The sequence below is a fragment of the Amphiprion ocellaris genome, chromosome 22 (genome assembly GCF_022539595.1).
Source record: "Amphiprion ocellaris isolate individual 3 ecotype Okinawa chromosome 22, ASM2253959v1, whole genome shotgun sequence".
Lineage (NCBI taxonomy): Eukaryota > Metazoa > Chordata > Actinopteri > Pomacentridae > Amphiprion > Amphiprion ocellaris.
The window spans coordinates 24,054,807-24,073,581 of record NC_072787.1 but is presented as its reverse complement, the minus strand read 5'-3'; the positions used below and the strand labels follow the sequence as shown (position 1 = coordinate 24,073,581).

The following is an 18,775-nucleotide window of genomic DNA, read 5'->3' as shown; positions in this document are numbered from 1 at the left end:
TTCAGATTCAAAGCAACAGAAAAATGCAAATTCTACAAAGAAAAAAAAACAGGAAACATTCATTCCCTTTTACAATGTCACATCTAGCAATGAAACATGGTATTATTTTTTCTGACACGTCCCATTAATAAGTCAGAAGTCATCCATCTATCAGTGCAACACATTTCCAACTGTCACAGCTGGACCACTAAACAAAACATGAAAGCCCCTTTATGTTCAAAAGCCTCTTTCCTCTCAAAAAAGGGGGTGGGAGTGGGGAAATCATGTCATTTCTATCTCTTCATGTTTATTTGTTGTGTTTTATCAACAACACGTCTGCGAGCACAACCCCTAATCACCTTTATTTGAGCGTACGCTTCCTTTCTCGTGCACAGATACGCACTTGTGATTTATATTATTGTGCACAAGCAAATTCGAGGTCAGCTTTGATCTATAATGCAGCGTCATTTCTTACAGGGACTGCTGATGAGATTTTCAGCTTCATTTGGCTGAGGTCTTGAAATTATATTTTGTCTAGAGGGAAAAGGCATATGGCTAATAAAGCCAGGGAGTGAGTTATCAGTGGAGTTCTCTGTGGTGCATAATAATGCAATGTAACCACTAAAGAGTCACTGAGTAATTTTACCTTGAGTGGAAATGTGAGTTCCACTGACACCGGATAGCTCAATATATGATTATATTCCCGATACAAGAACTTATACGTAGATGTAGGTATATACAGGGGAACCTACAGAGACGAGAATAGTCACAGTTCCCTGAACTATTTCTTTATTATCTGCACAGATTATACCTCTTGACAGCCCTACTTAAAGGAGTAACTTAACACCCTCCAAAGACACACATTTTCCCTTTCCTTTTAGGAGCTTTCATGTAAACAAAAAACAAAAAACAAAAAACATTTACCCTTGTTCAGAAGTCTGAAGGACAGCCTTATCCCTTGTTTATTTTACCTCTCACTGCTGACCTATTGTGGCTGAAATGCCAAAGCAAAGACAGACAGTTAAGAATCCATAGCAGCCACTTTGGCCTCGGTTTACCGCAACAAACGAGGCAATCGTCCACCGAGGCGATGCCTTCGTGGACCAGTTGTTGGATAAAACTGGCACATTTTGCGTCCGTGGGCCGGCTTTGACAGCACCGAGACTCCTGGGTTTGCTGTTGTTGAATACTAAGAAAATACGCTTTAGCACCATTGAGGTGCTCAAAAATTTTGCCTTGCAGTTCGCTGGCGGGAACCCATTTGGCGTTTAAGCCTCTGTTTTTCAGGGTAAGTGTGTCGCCTGGTGTTCTGTCATTCAGACGTAGTTCACTGTTACGTTAATGCTCCTCGCGGTTTCTTTGAGACAGTGACGGAGAGATATGTGGCATGTGCAGGATTGGATAGTACATCAAGAGACACATAATGCATTTGTTTCTCATGTTGCTGCTGTTTAGGGAATGCTCTAAAGCAATCGTGCTTTTAGTGACATGGACAGTGGAGGAAAATCACTTATTACATTTACCTGAAGAGCATCTCTTGTAGTAATGAAGCTTTTTATGTTTTTTGTTTACTGGAAGACATATTGTGAAGAAAATAAGCAGATGACTCCATGGTTGACGATTTCTGTCTTGAAACTACATCATCTCAGAAACACAGACTCAGACATCTTGAGTTTCAGGCATAAAAAAACCAAAGGAACCAGTCCATACAGTAGTTTTACAGTGTTTTAGCAGAATTGTAGAGATGGTTTAGGGTGACATCTAAGTTGTTTTAAGGCCTTTTTGAATTGTTTCATGGAAAAAAAAAAACTTCAAAAAATGAAGCAAAAACCTGTTTATAGGGTTTAAATCAACACCCAGTTGCGGACTTTAGATATAATTTTGAATTACATGTTCTTTTCCTGAGTATTTCCATTTTCTGCTACTTTAAACATTCACTTCAATTCAGAGGCCAATATTGTGATTTTCATCCAACTATACTTATTATAACTCAGGTTTCTTTGCAGTTTTAGTTTATCAATACTAAATGTAATTACTAAATAAGTTATAATGTCATTATGTAGTTTAGACTCAATCCCCAAGGATAGATTCATAAAATTCCTAACAGATAAGCTATAGAAAGTAGTTAAATCATTTTTACCATTGTGCCTTGTAAGTGCCTTTAATGACCAGTAGGGGGCTGCAAAAAGAGACCTGAGTTTCTAAATAAAATTACCCTACTTCTCACTTTATTTGTTGCCTTAGTGAAAATGTTCCTTGTCATTTTTTGGTCTCAATTGGTAGTTTCAAGACTTTTTGAATGCAACAAAATGTTCACTTAGTAAAATATGGTACCATTTAGAGGAAAAGAGTAAATGAAGCAGGGCATGTTTTAGAATGGGGCTACTGTGTGATTGACAAACTACTACTGTACCGCCATTCACAAACACATATTTGTTCTTTTACAGTGTGACTGTATGACTACACTGTTGTAAATCTGCTGAAAATATATTTACTTTACAGATATTTGATAATCACCTTTTTATTTAATTTTATAGTTTTCCACAGTTTTTAACATATTTTTTATAGGCACCCTTGCTGACAGATTATTTTTCTACATTAATGTGATTTTATGTGGTTTAGGCTTGGGCTATTTTGAAAGTGATACATGAATACTACCAGATTCGACCCTGTAAAATTAACATTTTGACTTTTTTGGAAAGGTAACCAAGGTGATCATTCACACATGAAGCCAACATGTTCAGATGCTGTCAGATTAATGGAAGGCAGGGAGTCTGAAAGGGGCTTTATTAACAGAAATCCACAGTTTTGTGCTACTTTTTTTGTGGAAGGAAGGCAGAAAAAAATGTTTGACCAAGGCCAGTGAAACATCTTTGCTTAAAAGAGGGAGTGGGACTTCACCTCTACACAACACTTTGAGTTTAAAAATCAATATAGTGTAAAAGGATGGCTCCTTTGAAGACTTGGTGGTGGCAGGGAACTTGTTAGAATTGAAGTAATCAAGCAGAACTCTGGACATTATACCACATGACCACATAAATGGAATTTTAATCCACACTGAACAATGCTGATGGTGGTAATGATGTCACATCTTCATCATTTTACAGTCAAAGTCAAAGGCAAAGTCAAAATTACTTACAAAGCACATTTAAAAACAAGAAGAGTGGAATCAAAATGAGGTGTAATTAAAGTAACAAACCATAAAACCAACAATAAATGGACAAATAGGCAAATGAGCATTAAAGGGAAGGATAAAATAATATGAATAAAGAGTTACAACACAATAAAAAAAGATGATGTCATAGTGTCAAACTGCACTTGAATGCAAATGAGAAAAGTTTATAAAGTCTGAGCAGCTCTTGAATGAAAATGTTGCAGAGATTTGGTGCATTTGAATTTACGTCAGTGCTCGAACAAGGGAACAACAAAGCAAGAGTTCTAAATAAACAATAAAGTCTTAAAACCAACCCTAAAACAGGCAGATATCCATTGGAGAGAGGCCAGTTTATGAAAACAGGATGCTGATAATATGAGTAAAGATGCATAATATTGGTGCAGAGACAAAAACTTATTCAGAGGACGTCCATTTTGGCCGCTAAGACTACGCTAACTCACCTGCAAGCCCTGTATAATGCTGCAGCAGCTGTGGCTGTCACTCTATGGATGGATTAATGTCTAGTAATCATACTTAATTATTATCCCCACCTGCTTGCGGACTGCCTGAGACTGTGGGACCTTGTAAAACGCAGAGCTGAGCGCCAAGCAACCGTCTCCCGGGAGATGGTTGAATGTCACCAAGCAAGCCTGGCCAGCCAAGGAACATTCAAGGCTGTCAGGTTGGCCCAGCGCTTTTTGGAAACCGTATAAAAACAAAAAGGTCACCGGTTCAATGGCAGCTGCAGCCGATATGCCCGTCTACACCGGCACGATCTGCCCTACTGTCTCTCAGCATCGGAGACACTGACGGAGTTATTTCTGAGTTAGACGCAACATCTGCTCATTGGAATATGATTTTTTGTTGTTGTTGGGAACCGTCTCACAGTATGAATCACACAAGCAGTGCTTCCATCGCAGTTGTTTTCAGACTTTGGAGGCATTTATAGTCTGTTTTGATGTTTTTGTTTCCCGAACTGCACTTTTTCCTCTTTAATGTCGGCTGTACAGAAACACAATGTACAGCGCTGTGCAACGTTAGGAACCTCAGGGTGATCTGTGCTTGGCATAAATAATGATATATTTATATTTGTATAATGACTCTGCAAAAACTGATTTTTCAAAACTTCCTTTGTGTTGATAATATTAACCCCACTAACATTTCCAGCTTGAGTCAACACTCTTCAGTACATCTAAATGAACATCAATATTTCATGTAATTGGAAGGCTTTTTTTTTTTTTTTTTTTAAATCAGGATTGGGAAGTTATTTACTTACTTTATTTGTTTTATTAACATTGTTTGGTCATTTCCTCATTTTAAGTGCAAATACACAAAAGCGTTTAGCATTGTATTTTACCCATATTATGTATTAAAAGCTGATAAATAATTCTGCTAAGAAATAGTCCCTCCTACAGACCCAGGTTAGATATTTTCCCTGTGTTTTCAGTCCTTACGCTGAGCTAAGACAGCTGGGGCTTCATATTGAACTGACAGATACAGTACTTTGAGAGTGTATTGATTTTTTCCACTTAAAGGCCAGTTCATATGATTTGTGCATGTGTTTACGGTGGAGACTTTGAACACAGACACCAGATGCACATGTGGTTGCATTATTAGGTGCTTGTCGGTCTACCACTACAAATGCACTGCTCCTCATGTTGAATAGAGAAGAGCCCACAAGGCTCATGTGGACGTTTTCTAAAAGACTGGTGGTACTTTTGCTCTTTTCTCAGGAAACACCGGCTACTTTTGTCCTCTTGTGGGATGGGTGAATGTAGCAGGATTTCAGGAGAATTTAGAATTTTCCAAGAAAATGTATGAATTAAAGAATCTCAAAAATCCAGCAGTGACTACTTCAGTTGCAGCTCATATAAAAGTCAAACAATTTGCAAAAACATTGCAGGAAGATTGCTCAACTTTTATGTCTTATAAAGAATGTTCTGCGGTCAAAGGTCTAGATAACATCTTGACAACGTTTTTCAAGTGATGCACTGAGAACATCCTTCCTTGTGTTCATTGGTGAACCATTTTACAAAAACATGTTCTATTATGTGTTCCTACAAGAACATCGCCAAAAACATCCCCAGAACATTGGAAGAAGAATTTTCCACATTTTTAAATACATCACACTACAGGAACATCATATAAAGGACATTCTGTTATCTGAGGTCTGGGTAACATCTTGAAAAGATTTTTGAAATGTTTCATTGAGAACGTCCCTCCTTAGTTTTCATCAGGGAAACACTTCAGAGAAGAACCTTTTATAATATGTTCCTTCAAGAACATCCCCAAAACATCCTGAGGACATTGTATCAAGAATGTTCCACCTTTTTAAAAAATATAATATTGCACTAACGTCTTATAAAGGACGTTCTGTCATCTGAGGTCTGAATAACATCTTGAAAACATTTTTTGAAGGTTGCATTGAGAACATCCTTCCTTAGTTTTCATTGGGGAAAAACATTATAGAAGAACTTTCTTTAATATGTTCCTTCAAGAACATCCCCCAAACACTCATAAGACATTGCAAGAAGAAAAAATCACCTAAATCCTTAACAACATATGAAAAACATTTTTTGAATGTTGGTTGAAGAACGTTCCTCCTTTGTTTTCATGGAACATAATCTGTGCTCCCGTTAACATCCTCCGAATGTTGACATTAAAACATTATATTAACTTTTTAGAAATATTACTGGAAATCCAAAACTCTTAAACATACTTTGAAACATTGATTAAAACATTTTCTCTAAACAATAATTAGAACTTGTAGGTAATGATATTCAGCGTTGTGGGAACGTTGTCAGAATTATGTTGACCCTTGCAGAGAAATAGATGCAGAAGCAAAGAAACGGCTTTAACTGTTGCCAAAGAAGTGAATGTGTCTCAAAATAACTTAAAAGCTATTATTCAAGAACTGGAATTGAAAATATAGCAGAAACACACAGAATTTAAAAAAAAAAACAAAAAAAAACCAGTTTCATTAAATTCTAAAACTTTAAAAAGGAATACATTATTCTGGATTGTTGGAATAACAAAATGTTAAGCAATAACACCAAAAGCACATTTTTATCATATGTAATCTCAGTTCAGACTGGACTCAGGTTGAGTCAATGCAGCTGCAGTCTGGGGACACATATTATTTCTATATCTTCCTTCTGTTGAATCAGTTGCAGTAATGCGACTGAAGCAGGCAGAACTGTGCAGAGATAATTAGCTTCACATCACAGAATATCATTCCGGACTTGGGATTTGCAGATGCAGAAAAGGTAAATTTGCATCCATTTCCAGTGATCAAAGGTATATGAGTTTTTGTCTGCCTTCCTATGAATTTATGTGGTATCTCATTATAAGTTGTTTTGTTTATCTTTTACAGTAACTTAATTACAGCCTGCAGAAACAGATGTCTCGACACCTTTCATTATGAAAGGCTAGCCAGCGAGATCCAAGAATCCTGCTCCACAGGCAACCAGAACAGAACATGAATTTCAATTCACACAAGACAGAGGGAGCGGTTCCATTAGATTAGCAACAAAACAGTGGAAAATAAAGTGAAACATAAATAGCATCTTCATTTAGTTTTCAGCTTGGTCAACAATTGAACATTCTTAGAGTGGGGAGCGTAATAAGAATTTTTTTCTTTCATGTTTTTCTAAAGTGAGCCGCTTCATTTTATATATTCGCTGTGGGATATGAGGCTTCTCTGAAAAGAGCTTTTCACTGACTCTTTTTTTTTTCCTAATACTCATGCTGGGTGTGTTGTATAACGGAGCAGCATAATTATGCTAGAAAGGAAATCTATGGAGAAAGTTAAAAGATGTGTCTGCTTCGCTCAGTGCGTTTGAAAAAGACAAAGTTGTTTTGTGTATCACTAAGTTTATGGGAAAAATATGCTCTTCAGTAATAATGGAGCCGGTGTAACATTGGCTTTTTCTAACACTATTTAGACAGGAGTAATGAAGTGTGTGCAAGATTATATCTTTTCATATCATTTCCATACTTGGAGCACACTATAGGAATGGATGTTTTGTGAGGTTTTAATCAGTTTTTGGAAGGTAACAACAACATTTCCGCATAAATATCTCACTATTTTTGCTTGGAAAATGGTTCCATCCATCGCCAGAGCTGCTGACGAACGAAACCAAGAATTCTGCCTGTTTTTGCATTATTTCTAGATAATTACTGTTTGCTTTCAAGCTCTGACAATTCATTAAAACGATGCGGCAAGTGAATCGAAGAAACTGAACCCGAGCCGTGTCAGAAGTGTGATTTACCTGCCTGAAAGTTTGTAGCTGCACTCAGATAAAGTCAGAGCCTCAAAGTCAGTCAGACACACCAACTAAAGTCTGAAAGCACATTAATATTGCCAGCCTGGCTGTCAGCGTTACCTTAGGTCTCAACTTATTTTATTCCCACTTCCCTTCCCACTGCTAAACCCTCTTGTTTTAGATTGAAGTGTTGTATGGAGATGTGCAAGTCATATAAATGCAAATCATATAAATCTTTTTACCTCCTGCTAAAGGAACATTATAACCCATTTATACATTTAAACTTTGACAAATCCCACACTAATGCTTTATTGATGAGTTTTACAAACTTTAGTAAACCCTATATGCAAACCAAATCCTCTGAATAAATGTTAACAAATGATCTATTGTCCGTTATCGGGGCCAGATTACTTACAACTCATTAAATCTTCATATTGAAACTGGTTCTTACAGTTAAGCCCAGAATTGGCCAGTAGGTTTCTATTGCCTAGAAATTGTATATCAAGTGACAAAAAACAGTAAAACATTACGTTAGATATGTTACTCGTTAATAATTACTGTTTTCTACTATTTTTTTTTTTGCATATTTACAAGAGCTGTTTCCAAAATTACTCATGCACCTTCAAGTTGTTGAAAATTCTTGAGAAAACGCAACTTTCATACTTTATCAAATGGTTCCAGGACTTTCTACTGTTCTAGAGTTTTTTTCAGAATTAACTGAGAACAGCTGATGCATTAATTCTATAGTCAGTTACTAATCAATTGTAAATCATGGCTTCAATAAAAAGAGTTTCATGAGAACCTTTGGTTGTGCATTGTGACTGCTTAGAAGATGGGAAAAGGCTATGAAGTCCGATCAAAGTGTTTTCAAGTGCCAGTGGCCACAGTGCAAAGAATAATCAAAAAGGACAAAGAGTTACATACCGTGAAACATCTCCATGGTTGTGGTGGGAAGCCAAAAAGCAAAGAATCCAACCATTCTGATGAATCAGAACCATTCTGGTACCAACATCTCAAGACAGACACTCCAGCCGACAATGAACGAGTTCGGTTTCAATGGACGCCAACCAAGGAAGACTCCACAAAAGCTCACCTGCACAACCAAAGAAAAGCCTTTGGCCATCAGTTCAGTGGTTGGATGAGCTAAAAGTAAGTTCGTTTGGACAGGAATATCATCCCAGTGGTCCAGCATGGTGGGGGGAATGTGATGCTTTGGTGGTGTTTTCCAGCCAACGAACCAGATAACCTTGTTAAACTGAATGGCATCATGAGAAAAAAGAACTACATTATGATTCTGGAGGAAAACATCAGTCAGTCTGCAGAAAAAAACAACTTGGCTTTAAGGAGCACTGGGCCCTCCAACAAGACAATGATATAAAACATGCAGCCAAAGTGGTCAAGAAATGGTGAACAGACAACAATATGAGCATGCAGGAGTCCAGACCTGAATCCCACTGAGAATCTATGGAGGAAGCCAGAGGGGTGGCAAGAAAACTGTCCAACATCAAAGACTGGAGACATGGAAACAAGCTTGTTAGCAATTATAAGAACCGTTTGATTGCTATGATGGCAAATAAAGGCTTTGGAGAAAAAGAATCATTTTGGATTATGCATTTTTAGTAAAAATGTACAAAAAGCAAAGAAATAGTTAAAATCTATCAGCAGTATCTCTAATACAATGTCTGTTGTCACTTATTTATGCCATTTTCAGCCAGAGGAAACCTTTGGTCAAATAAAAAATATCCTAAATAATTCAAACTCTTGAGCCTCGCTGTGCTTCTAATTGCCTTCAGTCAATAGTAGTGTCACCAGAGTAGAGGTAGATGAAAGATTAAAAAGTCCTTGCATACAATATGTTATGAGATGCATTATTTACTCACAACTAACAGTTTAATCTTTATTATCAAGGGAAGTCTTGTGATGCTGCAGGCTTTTCTGGTTCCGCTTTGCCCCACTGTATGTAAAATAACAGAAAAACCATGGCTGGCTTATTCTGGTCCTGAAGTGAATGAAGTGTTCCTGTGCTTATCTCAAAACGTAGATACGTTCTATAAACCTTTGTTCATCTCTTCTCTATTTTATTACTCGAACTTTTACAGTACTTATTCAACATAATACATTTTGTGGGTCATCGTTGTCAATTTCCGATTAAAATACGTCTCCCTCTTTTGCATAATGCTGTTAACACATTTCCCTGTCCTTAGCTGGTTTACTGTCAAAACAAGTCATCTGGGTTACCCCTTTATCAGCTACCCACTCAGCACTGCTAGAGATAAATCCCTCTTACTCTTTTACCATGCTGCTTATCACTGACTGTGCCATGATGTGGTCACAGCAAATACAGCAAAAAGAAGATGAATCTGCTTGTCTGCACAAGTCACTACTGCAGATATGCCTGAATTTTAAATTCACCTCAGAAGTAAGCTTATATAAGCCCACCAGCAATTAAAGTTTCCAAAGTGGATAGTTGCCATTTTCCTTCTTAACAGATTTTTATTTTTTTAATTTTTTTTTTAGTTTACATCTTTATAGCGAGGCAAGAAGGAGGGGGAAAAGGACTGGATATAAATTTCTAGTGATATGATAGTGATCATTTCCAGGAGCTTGTGAAATTATAATTAAACTAAATCATCTTGATTATGCAGAACTTTTCCAGTATGCTTCAACAATGTTGGACTGGCATGCATGAAATCTACTACTTTATTTTTACACATATGGAGTGGATTATTTGCATGAGTAGTGATGAGATTTTGAATAATTTATTTCAAAACAGCCACTTACTAACATACATTTGCTCCATAAAGCTAGATGTGTGTTGGATAGATGTATTAATTTGTAATAGCAAAGCTAATATTTTTAGCATAGCCTGCAGCAAATGCTCTAGTGATGGGGATTTTGGTTGACTGGTCTAGACTCTAAACAGCTTTTGGATGGATTTTTATGGAGTCTTGTACAGACATTCATATCCATGGACTCCAGAGGATGAAGCCTATGTCTTTTTCTGATTCTGTTATGTACCAGTGAACTGACATTTTGGCTATATGTAAAATTACGTTGCTGCTGCTGAATAGATTGCCTTAAAATTCTGTACAGATATTCATGGTGCCCAGAGGATTAATCCTACCAACTTTGATAATTCCCAAACTTTTTTCTGGTTCCACCAACATGTCAAATTGTTCAATTAACCTGTAAAACATCTACTCAGCATCAATTCAGTGGATGTTTTATTCAGACATTCATGGTTCCCAAAGGATGCTCCTTCTGATGTTTACTCTTGCACCACCATGAAGTTGCCTTTTGTCTTTTTTTAGCATAAGTTTTCTCAATTATTTGATAGACTGCTATGAAAAGGTGCAACACAAATCGATGCCCCCTCCCTCAGAATGAATTATTGTCGTGTTTATGATTATGCTCAGTCCTCATTTAACACCATTATTCAGACAATGTCACGGCAAGGCTTTCAGAAACATCCATAGGACCTTCGTTTGCATTCCTGTGTTTGAGATGAAGGACAATGCTGGACTTCTTCTCCAGTTTCTAGGTTTTCCAGTGTGACGAGTCTCGCTTTATCTAATATATGATTGATTGGATAAAAAGGAACGACAGTATAGAAATGAAACAAAGGGCAAAGGTTGTGATACCTTACGAGCAAATCTAATCCTACAGAAAATACATTTAGCTTAAAATGTAATTGAGAATGTAGCTTAGTTGTATAGGAATGTCATTTTGTGGAGACTGGATTCAATTGATAAAAGACTTCCACAGAAGATACACCTGCGTTTCCTCGCTTTAAGCTCCTTCAGAATCCTCTTTCCTCACTAATTGTCTCATTGAGGTGCATTTAGGTAACTGGAAGATCTTCTGTGACGGTGGAAGGGAATGATTTCTGGGTTGCACAGCTTGGGAGATACCATAATGAAAAGCACCTTTAGTCTTGCTGAGAAATCCTTTTTCACCTAGAAATGACTCATCTCTTACTAGCAGTAGCTAAATAATCCATTGTGTCAGTAAAAGAGGAAAAGCTAAACCAATGAGAAACAGACCTTCAAAAAAGGCTGTAGAAATATAGATGAAAATTTCATGAGGTGCCTTTAAACATATCTTCTCTGGAGTCTATTTGTAATTAATCAGCTGCCCAAGCAACTGTATGCACAATGCAAACCATAAATAGGCAGAAATTGATTCATTTAGTTTAAAATGACTTTCTCAAAGGTACAAGGACCCAGAAACTCTTTTCTTGACCCACTTACCATTTTACATCAACCCTGCTACAATCTGTTGTATCTCCCTGCTACAAATTTGAATTGAAATTGTCTTGTCTGCTCCCAGCGCTCAGAAACTGCATCTAACATGCTTGAGAGACTTTATTTTTCATTTGTATGAGCTATCTAACCTTGTGACAATCACACTGCCACCCATGTGTATAATAGTTGTTTGGACATCATTTCGGAAAATGGAAGTTAACATACCCAAACATGTTACTGTATTGCCTGTTGCAGAAAAAAAGATGTATATATCAGCGTTGTAGCCCTGCAGAAGGTTTGAAGCTCAAAATGAAATAAAATAACACATCTTATCATAAAAAGAGTGATTTATAAAGCTTTATGACATCTGTGTCCTTCTTAAATTTAGCAAACACAACAGCTAGAAACCCATTCGGAGGCTTTATTGTGTTGCTGGTGGTATCGTATTGAATAATGTGCGTGTGTGTCCTTAACAGAGCACTACAATATGTTTGGATGATTTGAGGACACGAGGCATAAACGCGTGTTATAAATTTAGCCGGAGTCTTGGCCTTCCTTCTCCCCCTTCGTCCCCCCGACGACCAAGGCCAGGTCCCTGCTGATGGAGAGAGAGGGGTCAACTCTGGCAGCAGGAACAAAGTGGACTTGACAAGTGTGAAAGATTTAGTGCTGGGCATTTAGAGTGATCATCTTTTCCCCTTTGTCAGCAGGTAGAGAAATTTCTCCGCCCTTACTGTGTCCTTGATTCAAGTTTGATGGCACAGGGGGAAATCCTGTCTCCTCCCTCCGCTGTGATGTTGTCCTTTTAATGACTATTATTGCTCAGAATGGGCTGATCAGTGTTGTTGTTGCTATGCCAAAGCTCGGCTTTCTGTCTGTATGAGCTGCATTTTTACCGATTTAAAAAAAGAAAAAAGAAAAAAAAAAAAAAAAAAAAAAAAAAAAAAAAAAAAATATATATATATATATATATATATATATATATATATATATATATATATATATATACACACACATATATACATATATACATATATACATATATACATATACATATATACATATATATATATATATATATATATATATATATGTATATATGTATATATGTGTGTATATATATATATATATATATATATATATATATATATATATATATATATATACACACATATATACATATATACATATATACATATATACATATACATATATACATATATATATATATATATATATATATATATATATATATATATATATATATATATATATATATATATATATATATATATATATATATATCTCAGAGGAAACATTACAGGTCCACAGGGAGGACTTTAATCTGCGGATGGTTATCAGTCTAAAAAACTATCACCAGCCTCTTGAAAGGAATTACCATTCTTCTGTTGTCAAGTTATATTTCAACCCATTTCCCATTATTTCATTTGCTCCTGCACTCCACAACTCCCCTCTGTATTATATGACTTAATTTTCCTGAAGAGCAGCAAATGTTACAGTTCAGTGGAATTTTGAGGCCTCTTAAATCCCAGGGAGTGTGCCTCATAGATTCCAGTAAACTATGAAATTAAATATGGGACCTCCTGTGTGAATTAGATTTAAATATGCCTATTACTCTGGCAAATGAATAAAAAATATATATTAAAAAAACGAAACATAAGATTAACTTTTAAATGATGGTGCGAATCCTCCTGTTCCACAGCTTCATAATTAGGTCATTAGTGCAAGCATGATGCTTCATAATCCTTCCCAGCAGCTGGCGTGATACTACAGATCCATATCACCCTGTTATCAGCACTCCAGAGATGCAACTATTGCTGTTCTTCCAGGATCTCACCTGGACAGTGAGAACAAACAATAATAAGCCATAAATCCACCTCGGTTACGTGCCAAGTCCCCTGATGAGATGGATTTAGAGGCAGTAGGTTCAGGTGAATACTGAGCCGTCTTAATGTTGGGTGCTGCTCTCCAGAGGAACCTACTTTGAATTTTTTTCCATCCAATCTCCATTTTAATTTGACCTCCACTTTTCTATTATTTATTTTTTGTGATTTAAACAGCTTGTACATTAAAAATACCAATATTGCATCATGTTAAAGCAATTTCTCTACCACAGTGGCTGCAAAAAAAAAAAACGCTACACTGCAGTTTTGATCAGAAAATACTTATGCATACAGTAAGTTTTAACTAAACTTGTAGTCCTTATCCCTGAAGTATTGAAAAAGCTTGAACATACTGATTAGTTGGATGAAACACAGACCTTTATTATGCAATAAAAACAAAGATGAACCGGAGTTCTTAGAATTAATGAATATAAATATTATAAACTTCAAATAATTTCATCGCAGTGAAAGCTTTGATTGCATTGTTTGAAGTATTGACTAAAAGCACTGCTTTTTTCTTTAAAAAAACAACTAAAAACATTCATAGACTTGCTTTTATCATGTCTATTTTATTTCCCTTACTATTACTTCTGTATTTATTTATTCATTATTATCATTTAATTTTTAATCTTCAATTGTTTTCCTATAATAATAATAATAATAATAATAATAATAATAATAATAATAATAATAATAATAATAATAATAATAATAATAATAATTATTATTATTATTATTATTATTATTATTATTATTATTATTATTATTATTATTATTATTATTATTATTATTATTATTATCAACAACAACAATAGAATGATAATATTTTTAAATCTTTATTTCATTTTATTTGTATATTTATTCATTTCATATTTAAATCTAATCAATTATTTCATTTTATTTGTATATATTTATTATTCTTTTTTAAATAGCTTACCCTCAGTTTTGTTTTATTCAATTTATTCTTTTCCTTTAATGTGAAATGTGGCATTATTGATGCTTTTATTATTTTATTGCTGTGTTGTATTGATTTATTTACACTGACATTCCACATCTTGCATTTTGTATCTTTTATCATGTTTATGTTTGAACTTTTTGCTCCTTTGTAAGCTGTTTTTTTAAAGTGCTATATTAATAAAGTTACTTTATTATTATTTGTACAAATCTCACATATGCGCTCACTTGCTAAAGTTACTTTGAACTCTGTATTTGAGGTTTTGGTTGCACTCGGTCCTGTTGTTTCTTTGGTGTTTTTGACTTGGTGATCAAATTTGCGTCAGTGTGTTGTAGGAGGCTTGCTAACTGGAACAACAAAAACCCACTGTGTTGTTGCACCAAAACCAATTAGAAACCAAGCCATGACAGAAGGACAGTTTTTGTAAGTTTGCAGTGAGTGTTGGAAAACAGAAATTCAGAAATCCAGTGAGCAGGGTTGACTTCCAAATTTGTGAACATAGTTTATACTCCAAAACAACAACATGTTTATGTATGGGAACATTTTGTCAATAAAAACATGTCCATGGAGCCCAATGGTCAAATATTAATTGGCCGCTTCTTGTAAATGAATAGTAATGTAGCAGTTTGTCTCCGGTATTAGATATTATTCAAGTTTTAGCAATTCCTCTTAAGTTTTATCCCACCTCATAGAGGAGTCACAGGATTAGTTCAGGTTTTGAAGCCTCTCAATAGATGTTCTATGAAACTGACACGATGCTTTTTTCTCACTTGTGCTGCAGTCGCTTCAGAAAATATGCATACCATTTTACTTTATGTGCCTTTTAAAGTCCAGTAAATTAGACTTTTAATGGACAAAATCAAAGTTTTTCCCATCACTGTTTACTCAGTAGCCATATCTTTCAAAATCATAAAAAATCACATGCAGGAAAAAAAATCCATTTGCAAATTTAAAAAACCCAACTCTAAGTGTTCAATCCTTTTAGAGAATTACCACAAAAGATCTGAAGCTGCAGCTATAAGGATGTCCATAGAAAACTGAATTAAGAGTCTGATTACTTTCATAAATCCACGATTTCCATTTTTGATTTTTGGTCATATCGATGTAACAAACAGCAGATGTCATCATATCCTGAAGGAGACAGTTTAACCCCACAGATACAAAATAAAAGCCCTCTGATTCTGTACTTTGTGTTGCCTGTTGATGTTTTGAAGAGTCGACTTGGAAAAACTACTTTTTGTGGGATTAGTTTGCTGTGGTCAATTTGACCTGAAACATAGAAAGTGTCTGATTATTTTCACATCATACGTTAGTAATTTATATAAATGTAATACTGTAAGTTCTTACTATCGATATTTAGTCAGGTACATTTGTATTGTATGTAATATTGCAGCATCTCAACCTTAATATCTATGTATATTTAAGTAAATTTGTACTATATGCAATATTGTAGAGTCTTAATTCTAATATTTAAGCTGGTAATGTTAATTTGTGTGATATATAATTAGTATAATTCATCATGTACATTTATACATGTAATATTGTGGGATTTTAATCTTCATTTTTCAATTTTGTGTTACATATAGTATAATATTGTAGGGTCTTGACCCTAATGTTTATGTTAGTCAGGTTAATTTGGCTTAGATATAATATTGTAGGTTCTTAAATTTAATATTTAAGTTTGTATTGTCAGTCTTGGCTGAACTGCTGTTGTTTTATGTAATAATAAAAATAACTGAAATAACAGTGACTGGACTTGACTTAATAAGTGCAAAGTTGACTTTTATATATTGACAACAAAGTTAATAATAAAAGTGCCTAGGGTCTCTGTCTTTAATTAGTATCTAATAGTGTCTTTCGGTTATCCATAGCCTATTCACACTGTTTAATAAACTGTAAGAAATGACTTGCTAAACATGTTTGGTATAAACATTCCTTAAAATGCTTAAAAGCAAAAGTTTTTAACAATCTTTCTAACTTTTTTTATCAGCACGTTTTACACACATTTAATCTGTACTAATTGAAAACATAATTTTAAAAGTTGTTTAAAGCTTTGGGGGGGGGGGTAGAGCACTGTGCTATTTGGTGGGCATTTGAAAAAAAAAAAAACGAAAAATAAAAGCAATAGAAAAGCAAAAAACTACTTCCTCTCCTGAGGTCATGTGATTTATATAAACAGACGTCGGCCATCTTGTCTTCATTCAGGCGCGTTCGGGAGAACTTGGCCGTTAGCCAGAAGCGAACTAGCGGCTACTTTGCTAGCTCGAGCTAACGTTAGTTAAAGTTAATATAGCTTAGGACTAGCTCGGCGACCGATAAGGTTAACGGAGTAACCGCAGTAACCTTTGAGAAGCTTTGTGAAGAGGTAAGAATGAAGGAGCAGGTGGCTAATACCACTGCTAGCTTCACAGAAGAGAGAGAGACCACAGGGCGGCAGTGCACGGCCACGGACATCCGCGGAGGAGTCCATTAGCGCCACCAAGCCTTAACTGTGAATTCAACTATCAAATAAAGTCTCCTGGACTGCTTTTGTACAGGTTGGTGTAATGTTTTTAAGTGGACTAAGTGTCGCAGATAAGTGGATATTATTTTTACATTAAGCTGTGGACGTTTTTCTGGGATTTTTACTTAGCAAACTGACGGTATGCGGTGGAAGCTGTGCACCAAATCGCCGCAGGACTGCGCCAAACCAGACACAAATCAGTGGGAAATCATCAGAGGTAAGCCTGAAATTATTGTATTTGCCGTGGTGGATTTTCCATGTTGTTGTGAGCCCTGCTGTGTGTTTCTGCGTGTTAGCTAATTTGGTTGTGAAGCTGTGTATGTAATATTTATGGCTTGTAATGCATGAGACATGGAGTTTGCTGTTGGTTTATTGTTGCAGTCTATATTTACGTTTTAGCTCAGAGATGGCTGTGTTAGTCTGCCAATGAAGTTCAATATGCTCATTCAAGGATTTAAATAATGCCTTGCTGTGTTGGAGTTAGAATTTTCTCCCTCTTCCTGTTGATTATGGCTTACCTACATGCTAAAACAATCATATTGTTGTTGTTTTGACAGATGTTGTAATATGAGTGATGAATTAAGGTGGCATTTTTTTTTAACCCTTTTCAACATTTTTATGATGATAGCCTTAATAAGTAAATTAATTGGGCAATTTTTTTTTATTTTTTACATAATGTTTTAGGTACCTTAATATTTAATTTTAACAGGCTAATTAGTACATGTATTATTGCAGGGTTCTTTATCATAATATTTAAGTGTGTCACATTTATTTATATAATAGATAATACTGTAATGCCTTGAACTTACCTAAATATTTAAAATGATTCCGGTAAACTAGTGTTTTTATATATATATATATATATATATATATATATATATATATATATATATATATATATATATATATATATATATATATATATATATGTAATACATAATACTGTCGGGTGTTAATGTTATTATTTAAATTTGCTTGGTACACCTGTACGACATATAATATTATAGCATTTTACCTTTAATATTTAGATTAGTCAGGTAAATGTGTTTGAGAAATAATATTGTGCACGGTTTTAACCTTAGTATTTAAATTGTTGCGGTAAATTAGTATTGTATATGATACTGTAGAGTCTGCATATTATAATTGAAATTTTCCAGGTGAATTTGTATGAGATATAATATTGTACAGTTTGAACTTTGCTATTTAAATTAATTAGGTAAATTTGACATGATATTTGTATGCTTAATATTATATCAGTCAGGTTGATTTGTATTATATGTAATATTGTAGGTTCCCAACATAGATATTTATATTGGTTGGGTAAAATTACATTGTACATAATATTGTAGGGTCTTAACATTAATAGTTCTATATGAGATATAATATTGTGGGATTTTAACTTTAGTATTTACATTAGTCGGGGTAATTTATAACGTACAGTGTATGATATTATTGGTTTTCAACCTAAATATTTAAATTAGTCAGGTAAATTTCCATTGTATGTAATATTATTGGGTCATAACATTAGTATTTAAGTTTCACAGGTCATATTTGTATCAGATATAATATTGTAGGGTTGCTGTCTTAGTATGAAGTTTGTCTGGAAAATTTTCTTGACCTTAGTATTTACATTTGTCAGGTTAAATTGTATTATGCACCATATTGTAGTGTCTTAACCTGAGTATTTAAAATTAGTCTTCGAGATTTGCGTTATATATTGTAGTCTTTTTACCTTAGTATTTATGTTAGGCAGGTTTATTTGTATTATATA

The 18,775-nt window shown here is 34.8% G+C and overlaps 1 long non-coding RNA gene across 1 annotated transcript in view; it reads left to right on the top strand.

Moving 5' to 3' along the window:
• The first annotated feature begins 16,594 nt into the window (after positions 1–16,594).
• The window catches only part of LOC118470106 (uncharacterized), an 84,367-nt gene continuing 82,186 nt past the window's right edge, over positions 16,595–18,775 (top strand). Inside the window, exons 1-2 of the long non-coding RNA XR_008600454.1 lie at positions 16,595–17,038; positions 17,134–17,221. This is a non-coding gene — a long non-coding RNA (uncharacterized LOC118470106). The remainder of the gene's footprint in view (positions 17,039–17,133; positions 17,222–18,775) is intronic.